We start from the raw sequence: 21093 nt of genomic DNA, 5'->3' as shown, positions 1-21093 counted from the left end.
ATTGCTTGGATGTGGCGGGGGGCGGAGGGAGCCCACATGTCAGAATCAGTACCAGAATTGTTAGTTCGTGTTAGAAATGGAGCTGGTGATCCAAAGTGGGATGAAAGTTAGAACTATGGGTAGACAACACAAAATGACCAGAGACACTCTTATCAGGAAACTTATGTCTGAAGACAAAAAAAAAAAAAAAGAAAGAAAGAAAGAAACCCAGGAACCGCCATCTTCCGGTAATTCACCAAAATGACCAACACAAAGGGAAAGAGGAGAGGTACTCGCTGTATGTTCTCCAGGCTTTTCAGAAAACATGGAGTTGTTCCTTTGGCCATATCCATGCGAATCTACAAGAAAGGTGATATTGTGGACATCAAGGGAATGGGCACTGTTCAAAAAGGAAAGCCCCAAATGTTACCATGGTAAAACTGGAAGAGTCTACAATGACACCCAGCATGCTATTGGCATTATTGTAAACAAATAAGTTAAGGGCAAGATTCTTGCCAAGAGAATTAATGTACTTGTTGAGCATATTAAGCGCTCAAAGAGTCGAGATAGCTTCCTGAAGACTGTGAAGGAAAATGATCAGAAAAAGAAGGAAGCCAAGGAGGAAGGTACTAAGGTTCAACTGAAACTCCAGCCTGCCCCACCCGGAGAAACATACTTCCTGAGAACTGATGGAAAGGAGCTTGAGCTGCTGGAACCCACACTCTGTGAATTCACAGCATGATAAACGTAAAAAAATAACGACCTCAAGACTGTAAAAATGTTTCTCTTAATTGAGTAGTAGTGTGGTGTCCTCTTCCCCAAAGAAATATTTAAAGCCAACTTTGATTGTGTCAAAAAACAAAAACAAAAACAAAAACAAAACCCCAATACAAATAGTAAATCCATATAGTGCTTGATCCGTGTCATGGATTGTTTAGACCCTGAAAACATTTTACTCGTTTCGTTGTCATAGTAACTCGATGAAGGAGTAAGGAGGTAGTACTGTTATCCCCATTTTACTGAGATAGAGCAACGCAAAGTTCCCTACTTTAGATGACCCAACCGGAAAAAGAGTTGTTCCATTCAAATGCAGGTGGTGTGGGTCTTAATGCATGCCAGTAGCCACTGCCTTCCTCTGGCCCTCAATTCTACAGTGAAAGATTTAAAGGTTTTAAATAAGAACAAAATTAACCATGAAAATTATTTATTATGGAATTATTAACGCCTGTATAAAAGTAGAGAGACGACTGGGATGGGTTCCATGTACCCCTCACTCAGGTTCAACATCGACCAACTCATGGCCAATCTCTAGTGCATCTACCCCCCATTCACTCCCTCCTGCTCTCGGAATATATTAAAGCGAATCCTAGAAATCATATTTTCATCCACAAATATTGCAAAGTGCATCTCTAAAAGAAAAGGACTTCTTTTTAAAAATTTTTTTTATGTTTGAAGATTTTTTTAAGTTTATTTTGAGAGAGAGAGAGGGAGAGAGAGAGAGTGTATGCATGTGTCACCCACACTGTCAGCCCAGAGCCTGACACATGGCTCGAACTCACAAATTGCAAGATCATGACCTGAGCCGAAATCAAGAGTTGGTCTCTTAACTAACCGAGCCACCCAGGTGTCCCAAGGACTTCTTTTTGAAAGTGTAACTAGAATACCATCATCACACCTGAAAAATGGACAATGATCTCTTAGCTCAATCAGATATCCAGGCACTATTTGAATTTCCTTGATTGTCGCAGGGATTTTTCCTCCAAATAGGATCCAGATAAGATCATTGCAATTACTATCTTTAATTGTAAGCTACCCTTTTCTCCTTGCAATTTATGTGTTGAAGAAAGCAGATCCTGTGTCCTATAGTTTCCCACAGTATGGATTTTGCTGATTCCATGCTGCCCCGCCTCCCCTCCCCCCACTCCCAGAATCGTTGAAGACATTTTCCTGTCTTCCATATTTCTTATAAGTTGGGAGTCATATCTAGAAGTGCAATCTTCTAAAGGTAACCAGGCAGGTTCTTTTTTACAAGTGATTTTAAACCTCTAGGTTTAAAATATTGGGGTGCCTGGCTGGCTTAGTAGAGCATATGACTCTTGTTCTTGGACTTGTGTCAGCCCCATGTTTGGTGTAGGCTCAAAATAAAATCTTTAAAATAAATACAATACAATAAAAGTTGATGTGTTTCCATCCAGTGCAGCCAAGGGAAACTCTTCCATTTGGCTCTCGGGTCCTTTTGACACCACTTTCAGTTTCGGTAGCTTCCTTGCTTTCTACATTGACTAGAATGTTCCAGGTTCACTCTATTGTATATATTGCCTTTAATAATAGGTCTCCCTATTACTCTTTTTCAATTAGCTGATCTACAGCTAGAAGGCATGGTTATTAAGGTTTCCTGGATTCATCTTCTGCTTTTACCTGGTTTGCTACATGACCTGGGCACATTACTTGGCTTTGCCTCAGTTCCTGCATCTATAAAAATGAGGGCCATAGTAATTGCATTTACCTCAGGTGTTGCTACAAGGATAAACTGAATTAACATATGTAAATCACTTAGATCAGTACCTGGCACGCAGCAAAAACTCAACAATTGTTAGTAATTATCATTAAGTCTATTAAGACTGCTTTCAGTATATCATCCTGAATTTTTTTAAGTTTGACATACTTGTGATCATACTTTATATTGATTTGTTTCCTTTTATTTTCCCACAAACCTAACAACATAGGCATTTCGTATCATTTAACAAATACAAGTTCTCGCTCTCTTTTTTTTTTTATTTTAAACAGGGAGAGCTGGAGCAGGGGAGAGGGGTGGAGGGGGAGAGGGGGTGAGAGAATCTCAAACAGGCTCTACCCTGGTATGTACCATAATTTATCAACTTACATGCTCTCTGATAAAGATCGGGTGATTTCCAGTCTTCCCCTATTATAAATAATACAGCCGTGAATATCTTTGTGATCAGAAGTTTGTTTTCCTTTTGCGCTTACACTTCTTTACTATAAATTTCCAAAAGTGGGATGACCGTATCCAAGTTATGACCAAACCTATTTCTCAGTGGTTTATACTGATTCATATTTACCTTGAGACTTTAGCACGGTTTACAAAAAATGTTCATAGACGGCCAAATATTTTTTCATGTTCTTTTACAAAACCCAGTGACGAAAATAAGCCATTTGCTGAATGGCTGAAAAAGAATCGGCTGGCTCTATTAATAAGAGACGGAATAATATGGTCACAATCTCCGGGCGGCCATGTGCGACAGCGTCAGCCTGGCCTTGGAAGTCAAACTGGTGGGGGGTGGGGGGGGGCAGGGAGGTGGGGAATGTGACTGCCACAGCCTTCATTGTGGTGGGAAAAAAAAAGAAAAGAAAAAAAAAAACCCCACCCAGCACTTTGAGTAATCTAGTAATTGGGTTCTGCCCTCTTCTGAGCTGACTTGAGACCACAGTCACGTGAAACAACCACCAAAAGATGGTTAACAGCTTCAGCAAGTGTGACCTGGGCTTGAGGAGTGTCAAGGTGCTGGGAGGGGAAACAACTGACCTTTCAGGGCCCCGCTGCCCGCTCTCCAGCGTGGCTGCCAGGTGACCGTGGCTGAAACCGGACCCATGGCTGCCCTGCCCAGCACTAAGCCCTTCTGCAGATGTCACCCCTGGAGGAGGGGCCTCCCGGAGGGGGGCAGGCTATGCAATTCATCCGCCCACAGGAGGTGTCACTTTCGAATTCACACCAAGGCTTTTGTGTGTGCCAGATGTGACCCTGATAATCCTTCCCAGTTAGGAGCCTTAAACTTGACAAGAGCGGGAGAGTGCTTAACTATTGCTTCCCCACCCTCAGCTCCTTGTGGAACTTTCCATCCTTCTGTGAAATTTGCTTTGTGGATTCCGGACACCAGTGTTTAAACGTAAGGTGACTGGTCCCCAAAGGCTGGGGACCCCAGTGTGCACTGCCTGAGCCACTCACTCCTAAAGCCCGCTAAAGCCCCCTTCCACATGGTTACCCCCTCGCAAATAGCTATCTTAATGTAGCTGATCTTGCAGCCTGATGGTTAAGCCACAGAAAGTAAGTCAGAAAAATGTGCGGTTGAATTCTGCCTTCACTAGTCATATCTGCATGATCTTCTGTTCCTCCTCCTCGGATGCAGGTAACTAAAGCTCCTACCTTCTGCCTTGCACTGTTGTGAAGACTAAATGAGGTCCTGCACACAAAGTGCCTGGCATGTTCGAAGTGCTCAGTAAACGTGAACTCACACTGTCACTGTGCATTTAAGCCACTTCCCCCCCCACCCCCCTGCTTCCCCACTGCCCCAATTTTTGGTACGCAGCGGGTTTCTTCCTTTGTGATGGGGATAGTTTTGTTTCTCTTTTTTCCACAGTCTTGGTTCTGGCATTTGCATGTCAGTGTAGCAGGAATGGGGGGGACCCCCCAACTCCCCCTCCCCCCCTACTTCTGAAATGCACCTTCGTGAGCGACTTCTCTCCTGGTCTCCCAAGTGGAAGTCTGCCCCTCTCTTAGGCATCCAGCACTGCGAGCATGCACAGTGAGTCAAATGGATGAAATGTTCCTGTCAGCACTCACTCAGGTCAATTGGTTCTCGATATTGGAAGGGAGAGAGAGGGAAGAAGCAGGGCGTTCTGTGCCAGAGTCCTGGCTCGCGAGCTTCTAGTCCTCTGGCAAAAGCAGAAGGTGCATAGCCCCACCCAGGCTGGGGGAGACCCCTCCCTGCCACCATCTGTTTAAAATTAAAATGTTGCCATCTGCCAAAAAAAGGTTTGGACTTCCCCACTGCACCTCTTGGCTTCTGTCACAGAGGGAGTCAGAAGAGGAGGAGGGCTACATGACAGCCAAACCATCCTTCCATTCCAGGAGAAAAGGCCAGATCCAAGCCCCGCAGTAGAGTAGCGGGGCAGAGGCCTAGAGTCAGAAGACCCAGGTCCTGTCCCCGTCCTGTCATTAGCTTTGTGAGCTGGGCTTGACTCTTCATCAACAAGTGGATGTAAGCACGGGGGACTTGACTCTGCGTGCCACCTATGAAGTATCTTTTCCAAACTATTAAATGTGAATTGAATCAAACAACTAGATCGAACTACCAGTTTACAGGAAATACAGGGGATAGAGGAACATATTAAATGACACTACAGCAAAATCCAAAATGTGAGAAATTTTACAGGGTGAACGGCTTCATTTCTTCAACAAAAGGATGACAGGGGAGAGAAAGGACCTTAAATATTAGAGATTTAAGAGACTTATTAACCAAATGCAATGTGTGGACTATTTTTGGTTCCCATGCATGCGAACCAACTGTCAGAATACATTTATGGGACAATCTGAGATATTTGAAAAGTGTTTGGATATTTGATATCAAGTAATTATTGGTATTTTCCTTAAATATAACACTATCATTACAATTATGCCAAGAAAGTTCTTTTTTAGTCCTTTTAGTCAGTCTTTTAGTCAGACACTCTTGATTTCAGCTCAAGTCATGATTCCAGGGTCATAGGATTGAGCCTTGCATTGGGCTCCTCACTGAATGTAGAGCTTGCTTAAGATTCTCTCTCTCTCTCTCTCTCTCTCCCCACCTTCTCTCTGCCCCCTCCCCCACTTTCACACACTCTGTCTCTAAAAATAAGAAATAAAGAGTCCTTTTTTTCTTAGAGATTTTAAATATCAAAGTATTCACAGATAATGGAAGGATGGTATGATACAGAAACAATATGTATGAGATTTACTTCAAAATAATCTAGTAGAGGAAGAGTGGACGGGGGATAGATGATGAGACAAGATCTATCTTGTGTTGATAATTACTGCAGCTGTTCAAAGGATTCATGGGAGTTCGTTATAAGAGTCTCTCTGATTTTGTGTATGTTTGGAATGGTTCATCATGAAAAGTTAAAGAGTGCAACAGAATGTGGGCTCTGGAGAGAGGGAGAGTTGCCTGGTTCTACCTATTATCGGGCCAATTAACCTTTGACTCAGTTTCTCCATGAGGACAACAATATCACCTGCCTCATAGGATTGTTGTAGACACAAGGAAAGCACTAGTGCCCTTTCAATGTTAGCTGTCATTATTAATAAAATAAGAGTTTTGGACTAATTCATCTCTATGGTTCCTTCCAATTGAGAGAGCATCTGATTCCAGCCTGTTTCTATCACATCTTGGCCCTCTGTATTTTCTCTACTCCTCCTTGTTCACCTTTTTGGAAACTCTACCTTCCTCTTGTGCTCACTTCCCTTTGCCCGGGGCATCTGGACACTTTACCTGGGTGGCCAGGTGTCAGTTCCATAAGGCATGTTGGACGGATTCCTGAATTGGCAGGTGGAGGTTTCTGATTTCCTCACCTGCCCACTCACTGCCTGGCTCTGTTTCTAGTAGCTTCCTGTCACCTGGAACAAGAGCTCAACGCTTCAGGACGCAGGCAGAAACTTGGGATGGAGAAGGATGAGTAAGGATGCAGTTACATCCTCACTCCACCTCCTCAACCTCCACACTCCTACTCGGGGAGGGCGTAGTGAGGGGCAGAAAGGGAGGTGCCCATCCTGTCTCGGCTCTGTCCTTCTGGCAGTGTGGGCAAGCCGTGGTAATTAAGAGTGCTAACTCTACGAGCTCCTGGGTGGCTCAGTCGGTTAAGCATCAGACTCTTGATTTTGGCTCAGGTCATGATCTCAGGGTCGTAAGATCAAGCCCCACATCAGGATCTGTGCTGACAGCATGGAGCCTGCTTGGGATTCTTTCTCTCCCTCCTCCCTCTCTCTCTCTCTCAAAATAAATAAATAAACTTAAAAAAAAAGAGTGCTAGTCCAGAGCTGGACTGCTGGGGGTTGAAGTCCTGGCTGGCTCTGCTTTTGTATTAACTGTCCCATCTAGGACCTCTCTGTGGCAGTTTCCTCACTGGTAAAATGGAAACAGTGATAGTACCTGCCTCATGGGATCATTGTGAGGACTAGATTGAACAACACTTGGCACGCAGACGGCGCTCGGCACTTGTTGGCTGTTGTTACCGTCTTTATCATTGCCATCATTTTGCACAATGCGCTTTGAGAGCTCAGTCGTGTGCCTGGCACCTCACTTAAGGCCTGCTTTCGGACCTGCTGAATTCCCACACCGGCTCTGGGGTCCACCACCAGGACCTCAGGCCAGCACTGTGTCCGGTGGGTGTGGCACAGACCAGAGTCACACAAGAGGAAACACTGTGTTACGCCCTTCCTGATTTCGGGTCTCTCCTTCACGCTAAGGCAATCTGGGGCTAAGACTCTTCCAGAGATGAACCTGGGATGGGATGGACCAGGGAGAAGAGAGGAGGAAGAGCAATGGCCTACGGAGGGTCACATTTTGCGTGTGCAGTAGGAGAACTTCCCCAGAAAGACCAGTGATGGAGGTTCAGTTAGGAATATCCTGGCTTCTCCCTAGTCCTGTCGAAGAAAACATTACTCTGTGCTGGCTACGCCCAACTCCTCATTAGAGGTGCCTTGGGCCATGAGGCCGTGGGTCAGGTGGGGGCCCATTGTTTGGTGCCTGGAGCTCCTAGTTACCCTCCTCTGTGGAGTGGCAGCTAACACCTCAAAGCTTTTGGCTCTGAATCATTACTCAGCATTGGCTGGAGCCCAAGAAACATGCAAAACAAGGATGGAACCCAAGAAATGTGGAAAATAAGAATAATGAGAAGCAACAAGAGGCCAGAATCACGAAGGTAATAGCCCTGTGGAAAATAGGCCCTTGGTCTGAGCTTGCTGGGGGGGGGGGGGGGGGTGATGTAGGCACCCAGGGCCTGGGGTTCATCTAGTTCCTGTTATCATCCCTCAGAACACAGAGCATGACATTTAGTCACTGGGCTCCCCTAAGGCATCAGATCTACTTCCTGACTTGAGACCCCAAGCTAATAAATACGCATTCCTACCCATCCCTTTCCTCTCCCCCCACTCCCCCACACCATTCCCCACCCCAACCTCCCAAACTATAAAACTGCAGGCTGGGAAACTTGTAAAGACAAATAGCCCTTGTGCTCCCTCCTCTGGGTATTGAGAAAGATCTGGAATAGAATTAGCTTTGTGGGGATTTCCAGGTGCTGAATCCCTCGAGCATGTTTGAACTGAGCTTGGCTGTTTTCACCTGCCTGACAAGGGGTGGGCCAAGCCACACCCGGTCGTGCCAAGTCCTGGGTCCAAAGTGTTTGTGACAGTGTTTCAGCAAAGATGTCAGGCCAGACTTAACTGAAACAAAGGTGAAATGATTAACAACCACAACACCCAAAGCCCAGCTCTAGTGATAAAACTTTTACTTTAGTGTATCTTCCGAAGTGTAGGTAGAGAAAAATCTGCCTCTGAGTAAAAGGAGCATGTGATTTTGTGTAATTTGAGTGTTGGGATCTCAGCATCAGTAAGTCAGGTGTGTCTATGAGCGGGGAGAGGGTGGTGAGGGAGTTTGGTCTGTAGCACAATAGTTGGAGAAAGTTTTTTCTGCCTTGGACTTTATAAAGACAAAGGACTTGTTGAAAATAACAGAATCCATTCTCCATAATGAGAGCCATGTTAGACTTAGTATACATAAAGTATATGTGCAACGTATTATGAAGCGGGGGGTTTCAAACTGCCTCCCACTTTCCATAGTATGCCCAAGCAATGCAACACTTCCTCTGTATGGCTTTGTTCTCAATTGAGGAATGGGAATGTGAGGCCCCAGCACTTCTGGAAATGGAGAGGACACTTGTACATCTGAAAATAATGCTACACACTGAATTGTGTCCCACAAAAAAGGTAAGTTGGAATCTGATAAGGGATTTATATCCAGAACATATAGCAAACTCCTAAAACTTAACAACAACAACAAAAACAAGCAACCAATTCAAAAATGGGCAAAAGACTTGAATAGACATTTCTCCAAAGAAGATATACAATTGCATAATAAGCATGTGAAAAGATGCTCATCACTCATCATCAGGGAAATTCAAATGAAAACTCAATGAGACTACCTCACACTCATCCAGACAGCTGCTATCAAAAAGAAAGAAAGAAAGAAAGAAAGAAAGAAAGAAAGAAAGAAAGAAAGAAAATAATAAGTGTTGGTGAAGATGTGGAGAAATTGGAACTCTTACGTACTGTTGGTGGGAATGTGAAATGGTACAGCTGTTGCTAAAATAGTTTCAAAAATTTAAAAATAGAATTACCATATGAGCCAGCAATTTTACTTCTGGGTATATACCCAAAAGAATTGAAAGCAGGTCTTAAAGAGATATTTGAGCACCTAGGTTCACTGCAGCATTATTTACAATGTTTAAAACATGGAAACAACCCAAGAGCCCATCAGCAAGAAAAAGGATTAGCAAAATGTAGTGCACGCACACACACACACACACACGCACACACATACAGTAGAATATTATTCAGCCTTAAAAAATATTATTCAACATGTTCAGCAAATATGCTCCAATATGGGTGAAATTTTAGGACATTATGCTAAGTGAAATAAGCCAGTCACAAAAGATAAATAGTGTATGATTCCATTTATGTGAGGTACTTAGAGCAGTAGTAGAATGGTGGTCACCAGGGCTGGGGGAAGGAAGGTATAGAGGTCTAGTGGGTATAGAGTTTCAGTTTTACAAAATGGAAAGTTCTGAAAATGCAAGGAGGTTATGGTTGTACAATAAGATGAATGTATTTAATATCACTGAATTGACACTTAAAAACGGTTAAGATGGTAACTGTTATGGTATGTGTATTTTACTACCAAAAAAATAAGAGGGAAAAAAAAAAAGAGAACAATCTTCTCTAAAACTTTATGGTCCCAGGTAAATACCATGAGAATAAAAAAATGCAGACTATGCTTTTTCAAGTTGTTCATGTTCAACATCAGAAATCTTTATTAATAAACAGTAAGTGGTGCTATGCTAAATAAATAAATAAAATCTTGCTTTTGATATTTTCATTTAAAAGGCTAAAAAGACCCCAAACACCCAAATTGTGTGTTACTATTAACGCTGACCATAAGGGGCAAGCTTTAATTTAAATAAATTCTTTAAACTTTAAAAAAAAGATATTTTGGGGTGCTAATCCCCAATTCCTCAGAATGTGACCGTATTTGCACATAGGGTTTTACAAAGGTAATCAAGTTTATTTTTCTAATTTTATTTTACACGTTTATTTATTTACTTTTGAGAAAGACAGACAGAGACAGAGCATAAGCATGGTAGGGGCAGAGAGAGAGAATCCCAAGCAAATTCCACATTGTCAGCATGGATCCTGATGCGGGACTTGAACTCACAAGCCATGAGATTATGATCTGAGCTGAAATCAAGAATCCTTCATTTAACCGACTGAGTCACCCTGGCACCCCTGAAAAGGTAATCAAGTGTAAATGAGGTTGTTCGGTTCGGCCCTAATCCAGTATGACTGGCGTCCTTACAGAAAGTGAAATTTGGACACAGACAGACATAGAGGAAAGACAACATGAAGAGATGGAGAAGTTGGCCACCCACAAGCCAAGAAGAGAGGGGCCTGGAACAGATCCCTCCCTCACAGTCTGCAGAAGAAAGCAATGCTACAGACACCTTGATCCCAGACTTCTGGCCTCCAGGACTGTGAGACAATTCCTTTCTGTTGTTTAAGCCACCCAGTCTGTGGTACTTCATTATGGCAACCATAGCAAATCAATACAAGCAACAATAAGTAATTCTGTGATGTACCCCTCAGCTGTCTCCTCAGGGCCTGTCTGACCAATGGTGTGGAGAATCTTGGGGGTCTCAGCTCTGTCTCCAGTCCCTCCTCATGAAGAACCATTGTAAGCCCATGACTAGTGGGGCTGGGGAGACAGTCTACATTTGTTGGTCTGACTGGAGTCCTTCCCTCAGTCCAGAGAAGCTGTGGCCCAGGTGGTCTGACCTACACCGGACCTTCCATTACTCATGTTTCAGCCTGGCATTTCTACTCACAGATAGTCCCTGGTCTTCCTCTCCTGGGAGTGACCTGGGTTTGACCTCCTTCGGTCTTCAGTGCCTGGTGACAATGGAAAAAATGTGAAAGTTCCTTTGGTGGAAGAACCTTACTTGGAGATTGTGTTGAAGATAACCGAAGATAACCCGGGAATGGTCACTAACCATCCCCTGAGTGACAGAAACAGACAATTACTGCTTAGACATTTGCCCTACCATACCATTTGGTTTTACTGGACATCGAGATGGAACAACTAGCTGTGACTGGCACAGAATCCCAGGCTTGACATACAGCCACCATGGCTGGTTCCATTTTAGTGAGGGACCCAGGTTTCCGGGGCAAGCCTATCTGACTGAAGCCTCTATTGCTTTAACTCTTTTGGATTTCCGGTCACACTGCCACCATTTGCAGATCAATACCTAGCACCAGGCAAGAGGGGGATGGTTGAGCAAAGTCCACTGCCACTTTCAGAAAAGCAATTCAGAATGCACTATAAAACTGCAAATAAATAACATGAACACACACTTGCATTTATTTGTATTTTCATAAGGAAACATAGGTGAGAAGACAAAATAAGAATGATCACCAACAAAGGAGAGAAGGAAGTGGGGAAGAGGGATGAAGGGGCAGGAGGTAGTGACATCTCAGGTATACTGTGCTTTGGAGTTCTGACTTTTGTTCTTGTTATTTTGTTCATGTATTTTTTAAAAATTTTAAGTGTTTATTTATTTTTGAGAGAGAAAGAGAGAGCATGAGTGGGAGAGGGGCAGAGAGAGGAGACACAGAACCTGAAGCAGGCTCCAGGCTCTGAGCCGTCAGCACAGAGCCTGATGATCTGAACCGCAAGATCACGACCTGAGCCAAAGTCGGACACTTAACCAACTGAGCCAGCCAGGCGCCCCTGACTTTTGCTCTTTTTAGAAAATGTTTTTTCATTGAGATATAATTACCATACAGTGTTATATCAGTTTCAGGTGTACAATATAATGATTCAATAAGAATTCTGACTTTTGGATCTTATGCATGAATTACCCATTAAAAATAAATTTTTAATTAAAAAAAGGCACTACTGAAAAGGCCCCCAGAGCCCCACTTTTGTTTCTGAAATAGACCCTATGTAATTTGTTAAACATGATCTTCCTTTAAGTGCTTGCCTTACCCTATATTTTAAAATGGTGACAGTCTGTTTTTGTTTGGCATAAGTGAGAACCTGTAGAACATGTTGGTGATAATGCCAGAATGGGCATTAAATGTGAGAGTAGGATTTGGAAGACTTTGACCTCATAGCTTGGACTTCATAGGAAACCTGAGTGGCCTTGGGCGAATCACTTAACCTTTCTGTTCCTCAACTCTTTATATGCAACTCCAGCTTAATTCCACCCCTTCTCGGTGTTCTTAGGTTTTCACGTGGCTCCCAGGTGAAAATATCTGAAAGCACCATCACCGTCATCTTGACAGTATAGTATCCACTCGACCACGTACAAGTAAAGCCACTGCAAAACCTACAAAGCCCAAAAAGAGACCTGGTACAAATTTTCCAATATTCGTGCGTGTCTCTATGGCACTGTCCAGAGACTGGAGTCACTCAAAGGATGGATGAGGGTTTTTTTTTTTCTGGCTCTCACTCCCACCAAGCAATTTGTTAAGAGTTGGAGGGGCTGTTTCCTAAATAAGAGGGAGGGCTGCCTGGGTGGCTCAGTTGGTTAAGCGTCCTACTCTTGATTTCGGCTCAGGTCATGATCTCGCGGTTCATGAGATCGAGCCCTGCGTCCGGCTCTGTGCTGACAGCGTGGGATTCTCTCTCCACCCCTCCCTCTATCTTTCTCAAAATACATAAACTTAAAAGAAATTATATTAAAAAAAAAAAGGCGGAGGCAAAGGGAGACATAAAGTAGTCGCTTCATCTGGGCCAGAAAAGGAACTCTGGTCCTGTGAACAAATGACAAGTAGGAAGTAGTAAGAATGCTCAGCGATAGCTTAAAATGTTTAGGCTTCTAATCCTCTCACTTCCCTATCCTAAGAACACAACATTAAGGAAGAGGTGAGGAAGGTGGTAAGATTCCTGGAAGAGGTTTCTTTCTTTTTTTTGTTTTAAACATTTATTTATTTTTGAGACAGAGAGAGACAGAGCATGAACAGGGGAGGGTCAGAGAAAGAGGGAGACACAGAATCTGAAACAGGCTCCAGGCTCTGAGCTGTCAGCCCAGAGCCCGACGCGGGGCTCGAACTCACGGAGTGAGAGATCATGACCTGAACCAAAGTCGACTGAGCCACCCAGGCGCCCCACCTGGAAGAGGTTTCAAGAGTGAGACAGGAAAAACAAGAAAATAAAGAATACAATGTGTCCTGAAACGTTGATAGGTTTCCCTGTAGGTTTTTTTTTTTTTTTTTGCCCCCCTAGAAAGATATCCAGGATTTTGTCTCCTTTTAACAAAAATTTGGAAGGAAAGGGTGACATAATCCCCAGAACCGTGAAACCTCTTTATGCCAGGTCATCACTGGAGTGCTTTTCTCACATTCCCTCAAGAAGCCAACCTACAATGTGGCAAGTTCTGGAAGCCAGGAAGGGAGGCGGTAATCTGAGCAGAGCTGCAGGGCGGCTCCCGGAGGAGGAGGAGGAGGCGTGGGGAAGGCGGAGACCCAGCTCCTCGGGGCCCCAAGCTGGGCCCCTCCTATTGCCACAGGGGAAAAGGAGGAGAGACCTACATTTAAAAAGGCAGGAACCTACCAACTGCAGATATCCTAAAATGCCCAGTGCGAATTCCCACTTGTGAGGTCAAATGGAGGTCGAGAGAATTACCTAATCATCTCTAAACCCCCTCTTTTGAGGGGTTGAGCCAGGCTGGCAACACCTGAAATCATTAACTAAATCTAACTTGGTCTTTAAAACTTAACCCAGGACTGTTTAGTTTTGTTTTGTTTTTAATTTGGCCTGTGCCAATTTTTCTGGTGGCATTTCTGTTACTTCCTGTTTGTGACTGAGTATTCCTTGCCCTACTTCCTTTTTTTCAGAGTTGGGGGGTGTTAGGTCGCCAGGACTACCATTTCCACTTAGATGTTTGGAAAAGGGGTATGTGTATATGGGTGTGTTGGATTGGAAGGGAAAGAAATAATAACTCGCATTAAATTTCTGTGTTATAAAACACTTTTCTCACATGTTCAGCTCCTTTCATTTACTTTCTACAACAGCACGAGGGGATAAGCAATATCATTATGCCTGAATTAGAGATGAAGAAAACTGAGGCTTAAAAGGGTTAAAATGTTCAAGGTCACTCATCAAATAAAGGAGCAAGAACCTGAATCTGACTCCCCGCTTCTGAATCCAAATTTAAAGTTCCTTTCGCTTGCTTAACTCTTAGGGGAAAGCAGAACTTTGATTTATCTGGCAAAATTCTATTCTGAAGGATTTATTTGTTCAATTTTAATTACAGAGTTTATTTCTGAAATGTAACACAAAACAAAACAAAAACAACGACTTCACTTAGGCCCTTCAGCAGAGCAATGGAACAGTTCTTAAGGCTCTGCTATTTCATTTTTTGGCAGCTCCTGGGAGGTCTTACAACATGGCTATTTCCAGGGCCAGGCCAGGGTGTTCCTGCTTCTCTTGTACCCAAGGGGTGCATTGCCAGTGACAGACATTAGGGGGAGCATGTGTGTAAGAGGAGGGAGGCCACTGGGGCTCAGGCAGGAAATGTCTGAGATCATGTGTCCTTAACAGGCCCGGGTTGGAAAAGCCCCCCCCCCCCCCAAGTCCGAATGCTTAGAACTCCAGCCTTCTCTGCAAGGTTTGTACTTACTGATTCGAGGGGTGGGAAAAGTCAGCCTCAGGATGTTGTAGAAATTAGTCATCTCTATGCCTACAGGGTCAAAGGGAGTAAACTTGGTCTCCACATTGTCACTGAGGAAGGCCCCCCAGCTCTAGGCCTCTGAAAGTCAGAGAAGACCCTTGAAGCTTTGTCTCTGTGTCAGGGGAGACAACACAGAGGCCCAGACGATGGGTTGTCCTGGGTCCTGAGAGGACAGGAATTTGTAGGGTTCGTGGCAAGAGAATTAGAACGTACATTGCAGAGGGGGGAGATGTGTGCCTTTTTTTTTTTTTTTTTTTTTTTTTTTTTTTTTTTTTCTTTTCACGATATTTCTGCCTTCCAAAACAGTGCAGGTGGCTGGCTTGGTTTTCAGGTGCCTTTACAAGGCACTCGCTTCGACAGAGCCTGTTAACTTATTGTACATTTTGACAAGGGCCTTGAAGTCAGATGGAAAAAAAAACAAATACCTTTGGCATTGCATGACCCTAAGCCCAGAGTGAGATTGGGAGTGAGTTCTGAGGCATGCACACCTTCTGGAATAGCTCTGTATGCTGGCAAGCTGCTTTTCTTCTGGGGTGTAGCATCCTCTCTTTTTCCCTTTCTGGACCCAAACTATAATTTCTTAACCTGGGAGAGAAAAGTTGCAGCAGGGAAGATACCCTGAGGGTTGGCTGGCAACAATTTCCTTTCCAGTGAAAGATAGGAGAAGCAAAAGTCGACGCTTGCCTCCGCTTTGGATTTGTATATATAGAAGATAATTGATTTTCTGTTGTGAATGGGGGTTATTTACAGAAAACATTGTTTTGGTCTTGGTTACAAATGCATCTGAAATTTGTACTCTAATGCACTTGCTTCTGTATTTTTTTCTTTCTCTTGGTTTCAAATGTTGACTTCCTAAGGTATCTTTCTAGAGCAGTAGAAAAAATAAAATTTCCTGTAAAACTACCATGTGGGCATCTCTGCCTGCATGTTGTTCTGAACATAAAAACTCCCTTCGTTGTGAATAAGTTTAAAAAGATGTAATTAGGGCAACCAAAATGAAAATGGACAAAATGGCGGCCCACTGAGGGTATACGGTACTAAAGTTCTTTGGGTCTCCATTCTTGTCCAGGTTCCCCCTAATATAAAGTGATACCCATGCCTCATTTATAGTTCTCATCATAATGGTACCTATGTATCCTCAATATAAAATGATGCCTGTATGTTAACTTGGTATAGTATAAGGAATTTAGATAATCTTCTAGAATGTTTCTTACTTGTCATGGTCAATCGGGGAATCTACATTTGCAAGCACCCTCATTCAAGTAATTTATATATTTATTTGTTTGTTTGTTTATTTACTAAAGTTTATTTATTTATTTTGAGAGAGAGTGAGCAGGGGAAGGGCAGACAGAGAGGGAGGGAAAGAGAATCCCAAGCAGGCTCCACGCTGTCAGCGTAGATTCCGACCTGGGGCTCAAACCCAGGAACCGTGAGATCATGACCTGAGCCAAAGTCAAGAGTTGGATGCTCAACCGACTGAACCACCCAGGTGCCCCAGTAATTCATTTATTTAATCACTCTTGATTGAGAACCCACTATGCCAGGCATAGGAAACAAAGGTGAAGATCCTTCCTTGGATAACTCGCGGTCTAGCACGAATCCTCACATTTCCTTGTATGTGTGTTTACGCATGTCTGTGACCGAAGGAGTGCTCTGAGAAAATGGAACAGAGACAGTTTCAATCCACCTGCAGGAGTCAGTACTTGCAGGGGTTGGGACTCAAGCTGCTGGGATTGAATCCCGGCTCCAGCATTGATGAGCTGTGTGGCTGGGTCAAGTTTCTGAATCTATCTGAGCTTCAGTTTCAGTATCTTTCTACTATGGGAAGAATAATGATAACCATGGCATGTTTTGTGTGTGTGTGTGTGTGTGTGTGTGTGTGTTTTTTTTTCCCTGAGAGGATTCACTGAGCTGAACCATAGTAAGCACTCAGTGCGTGTTGTGGATGATAATGATGCGGTGGTGGTGGAGGGGAGGTCAGGATGAGGGAGAGGAGATGGAGAAGGCTTCACAGAGACCTGCAGGGTCAGGACTTTTGGTGGGGTGGGAGGGGGGGAAGAGGGACCTGTGGAAGGGTGAGGAACATTCCAGAGGAGGCCCCTTATTGTGTTCTAACAAGCCCTCCAGGTGGTTCTGATGTGCGCTGGGGTCTAAGAACCACTGAGCTGTGGGAAGCTGTGGATTTCAAGTAAGGGGATGATGTGCTTAGATTTCTGGGTTTGGAGACAAGGCGGTGGTGGCTGTCTGTGGGATGGATCAGAGATGGGGGACCGGAGGGCAGGACAAGGGGTCCAAGGGAGAAGTGATGGGGAGCTCGAGCTCGGGTCATGGCAGTGGGAATATGTAGAAGGGGTACGGTGACAAAGGCAGTGGCAAAGGGGCTAGGTAGATGACATTGAAGCATGAAGCAGACCAGATTTAGTAATTGGATTTAGGGGTGAGGAAAAGGAGGAGGCAAGGGTGAGCCCAGGGACAGTGAACACAGGGCTTTTAATACCAGTGACTAAATAGTGCCTCTGTGGTCTTGCTGAGACCGTTCCTGTGCCCCTCCCTCTCCCTCCTTCATCGCTGCCAAGGTGACTGACAGCACAGATTGGCATCTGTGCAGGAGGTCTGGTTCCCCTCTGGAATGCACTGTGCTCTCCAACCACAGACATCACCTCCCCCAGGGCCCCACAGCCCAGGGAGTCATTCCACTAGCCGTGGTTTCTGCCACATAGGCGGATGACTCACTCTCCCAGAACAGCTGGTGGCCACTGTACTTCTCTCTTCCACAGTTTGGGAGCACTACCAGGACCTGCCCCTACCCCCGCAAAAAGCACTTTGACCTACCCTTTAGTGTGAGTTCTCTTAGAAGGGCCGGCCACCCATCTCTCCAAAATTATCCTCACATGATTGCTCTGTCTACATATTAACTCACATTATTAATCCTTATTACTTTATTATTGCCACATCTAAAGTAGAGAGACTGCAAGAGGGAAGGTATTCGTGGATCCCATAAAAATGACGCATCTTTCCTTTAAAGCCGTGTCTCTCAAGTGTAGTCTGTGTTCCCGCCTTCTGCATCAAAATCACTTGAGGTTTTGGTAAGAATGCAGATTCCTGGGTCCTGCCATAGACCTACTGAATCGCTGGGAGTAGGGAGTGGGGTTAGAAACCAGGGAATTTATATTTTTGTAAGCATCCCCAAATGATGCTTTCAAATTACCTACTGAAAAGCAGCAGCGATGGCACTAGAATTTTCTGGTATTTTTGACCTGTTTTGACCTGCTACTCAGCTAGAATGACCTCACCCCTGTGGACTTTTCTAGCTTGCTTGGAGGAAGGCAGTGCATCTTCCCCTGGGGAGAACATCCACTCTAGAGGCTACCAAGTCAGTGCTATTGCTGTTGCCTGGAGGCATGGTCGGCGGGGGGGGGGGGGGGGGCAGCAGGCAAATTAAGCACAAATACATGAAACAAGTCCAACATATCTGTTGAAAAAGACAAATGCTGGGAATGCAAACTGGTACAGCCACTCTCCAGAAAACCTCCAAAAAATTTTTGGAGGTTCCTCAAAAAAATTAAAAACAGAACTACTCTATGACCCAGAAATTGCACTACTAGGCATTTATCCAAGGGATACAGGGGTGCTGTTTCGAAGGGACACATACACCCCCATGTTTATAGCAGCACTATCAACAATAGCCAAAGTATGGAAAGAGCCCAAGTGTCCATCGATGGATGAATGGATAAAGAAGATGTGGGATATATATATAATGGAGTATTACTCGGCAATCAAAGAGAATGAAATCTTGCCATTTGCAACTACGTGGATGGAACTGAAGGGTATTATGCTAAGCGAAATTAGTCAGTCAGAGAAAGACAAATATCATATGACTTCACTCATATGAGGACTTTAAGATACAAAGTGGATGAACATAAGGGAAGGGAAGCAAAAATAATATAAAAACAGGGAGGGGGACAAAACATACGAGACTCTTAAATATAGAGAACAAAACAGAGGGTTACTGAATGGGTTGTGGGAGGTGGGGAGGGGCTAAATAGGTAGGGGCATTAAGGCATCTACTCTTGAAATCATTGTTGCACTATATGCTAACTAATTTGGATGTAAAGTAAAAAAAAATAAATTAAATTAAAAAAAAGAATTATAAACTTGAGACTCACACACAAAAATAAATAAAGTTAAAGCTGATATATTAGACCAACTTATTAAGAAAACATCCACAAAAGTGAGAGACATATGACTAAACTGTAAAAATCTAGTGATTCAGCTGAGCGGTGAAAACTATAAAGTAATGAAAGAAAGTTATTAATACAAAAGTTAGAATAGTGATTAATTTGGGAGGATAGGAGGGAGTTGGGTTTGTGAAAAGTTACACAGGTGGCCAGGGGGTGGGGTTTTTTTGTTTTGTTTTGTTTTTTGTTTTTTTTACCTGGGTGGTGGTGACAAGTATATTCTCCTTAAATTCTGTATTGTTTTGCATGATTTTTAAAATCTTATTTTATAATAAACAGGTTTAAATAATGAGAATCTAAAAAAAAAAACAAAACAAAAAACAAAAAAAAGACAAATGCATTCTCATGTTCAAAATAATAGTGTTGGATCACCTTACAATATTCCTCTTTCAAAAGACAAATTAAATTCCAAATAGTGGTATTGACTCACCACCCATGAAACATTTTTGATTGGTTATTTTGGTTGGGGTAATGGATTTCTCCTAAATGAAGTCCTCTCCCTTTATGCCCAATGACTGATCAAGGTCAGCAAAGCAATCTGTGTGGTCAGACCTAAGTTTGATTGCTGTGCAGAGTTAACTGAGCTCCTGATAACATTACAGGAAGACACCATCGTCAAAGTGCTTTGAACTCTGAGGAACATAGAAAAGCAGTAGGCACATAGGTTCAAAAAATATTCTGAAAAACAAATGAGAGGGTTCTCGATAATTGGATTTGGTTTCCTTGTTCAGCAAGTATTCACTGAAGTCTGCACTTGGTACTGACTTAAGGGCTGAAGGGACACGAAGTTTGGAAAAGGCATGATCCACATCCTTGAAGGGCATATGGCGAAGCTGGCAGAATGAGAGGAGCACTTCAAAATTAAATACCAAAACAAGGCAGTAAATGTTGAGTGGTTGGCCATCAAATGCTGGTACCGTTCAGAGGACAGGCAGAGAGATTACCCAGAGCTGGAAGTCAAGGAAGGCCTAGAACTGCCCTGAAAAGTTGCAAAAGAGAGGGAGAGCCAGAGGGGGGCTGTGGGCCTCCACGGAGTAAGCATAGGCACAGCATGGGGAAAAGACAATCTCTGCCGCGGGCAGTTAGTAAATGGGTCTGGAGGAAGCCTGGGGCCAGGGCCGGGGATGGTACAAGATGAAGTTCACGTTTCGTTTCTAAGCATTTACCAAATGCTTACCTTATGACAGGCACTATATTCAGACCTTGACTAATATTTTCTTTGAGTCTTACAACAGCACTGCGGGGCCAGTGTTAGCCCATCTTCCATTGTAACAGGAGAAGACTGGGGCTCAGAGAGGTCATAAGTAGCCCAAAGTCACACAGCTAATGGAGGAGAAGCCAGGAGACCAACCCAGGTCTATTAACTTTCAAAGTTTGCGTGCTTCTCAGGGGCTATTTTTCTCCTTTTTCTTCTTCAGATCCCATTGCTGCTTGCAGGAGAGGCTTAGCAGGGAGAGCAAGTTGAGGCCAGGAGGCTAGGTGATCCCTCTTGCCCTAGTGGCCCATAGCCTCTGCCTAGAAAAGGCTGTATTTCTTGTCCCACTCACATAGCTCCAGAGTGGCACCAAGGCCAGGAAGGGGTGAGCCAATATTCTCTCTTTGGCCCTCTTGGTCCTTCTGTTTTATGTCTGTGTTTTTGAGATCTTTGATATGTATTTCCTTAAAGCAGAAAAATGATAAGATTTTACCTACACTGTGCTAAGCGCTCTGCATGTTGCACAGACTCAGTTAGAGTTTTTTTAAAATGTTTATTTAGTTTTTGAGACAGAGATCAACAGAGTGTGAGCAGAGGAAGGGCAGAAGAGAGAGGAAGACCCAGAATCTGAAGCAGGCTCCAGGCTCTGAGCTGTCAGCACAGAGCCCGACGAGGGGCTCGAACTCACGAACTGTGAGATCATGACCTGAGCCGGAGTCGTACGCTCAACCAACTGAGCCACCCAGGCGCCCCTAGACTTAGGTAGATTTAAGTTCACTAATGAGTAACTGAAAACTCCCTCAAAGGTTAGTTCATTCCTTTCTCTTGTAACGAATCCAGAGATAGGCAGTTTAAGGGCCGTATAGTGGTTTTCTCAAACTTCACAAGAGTCCAAGTTTCTTTCCTGTT

At 43.8% G+C, this 21093-nt stretch overlaps 1 pseudogene; it reads left to right on the top strand.

Moving 5' to 3' along the window:
• Positions 1 to 240: 240 nt before the first annotated feature.
• Positions 241 to 721, top strand: LOC107181255 (annotated as a pseudogene).
• The last annotated feature ends 20372 nt before the right edge of the window (positions 722 to 21093 follow it).

This window comes from Panthera tigris, chromosome B1, assembly GCF_018350195.1.
Source record: "Panthera tigris isolate Pti1 chromosome B1, P.tigris_Pti1_mat1.1, whole genome shotgun sequence".
Lineage (NCBI taxonomy): Eukaryota > Metazoa > Chordata > Mammalia > Carnivora > Felidae > Panthera > Panthera tigris.
Note: the sequence above shows the minus strand (reverse complement) of the source record. Positions and strands in the feature narration are given on the sequence as shown.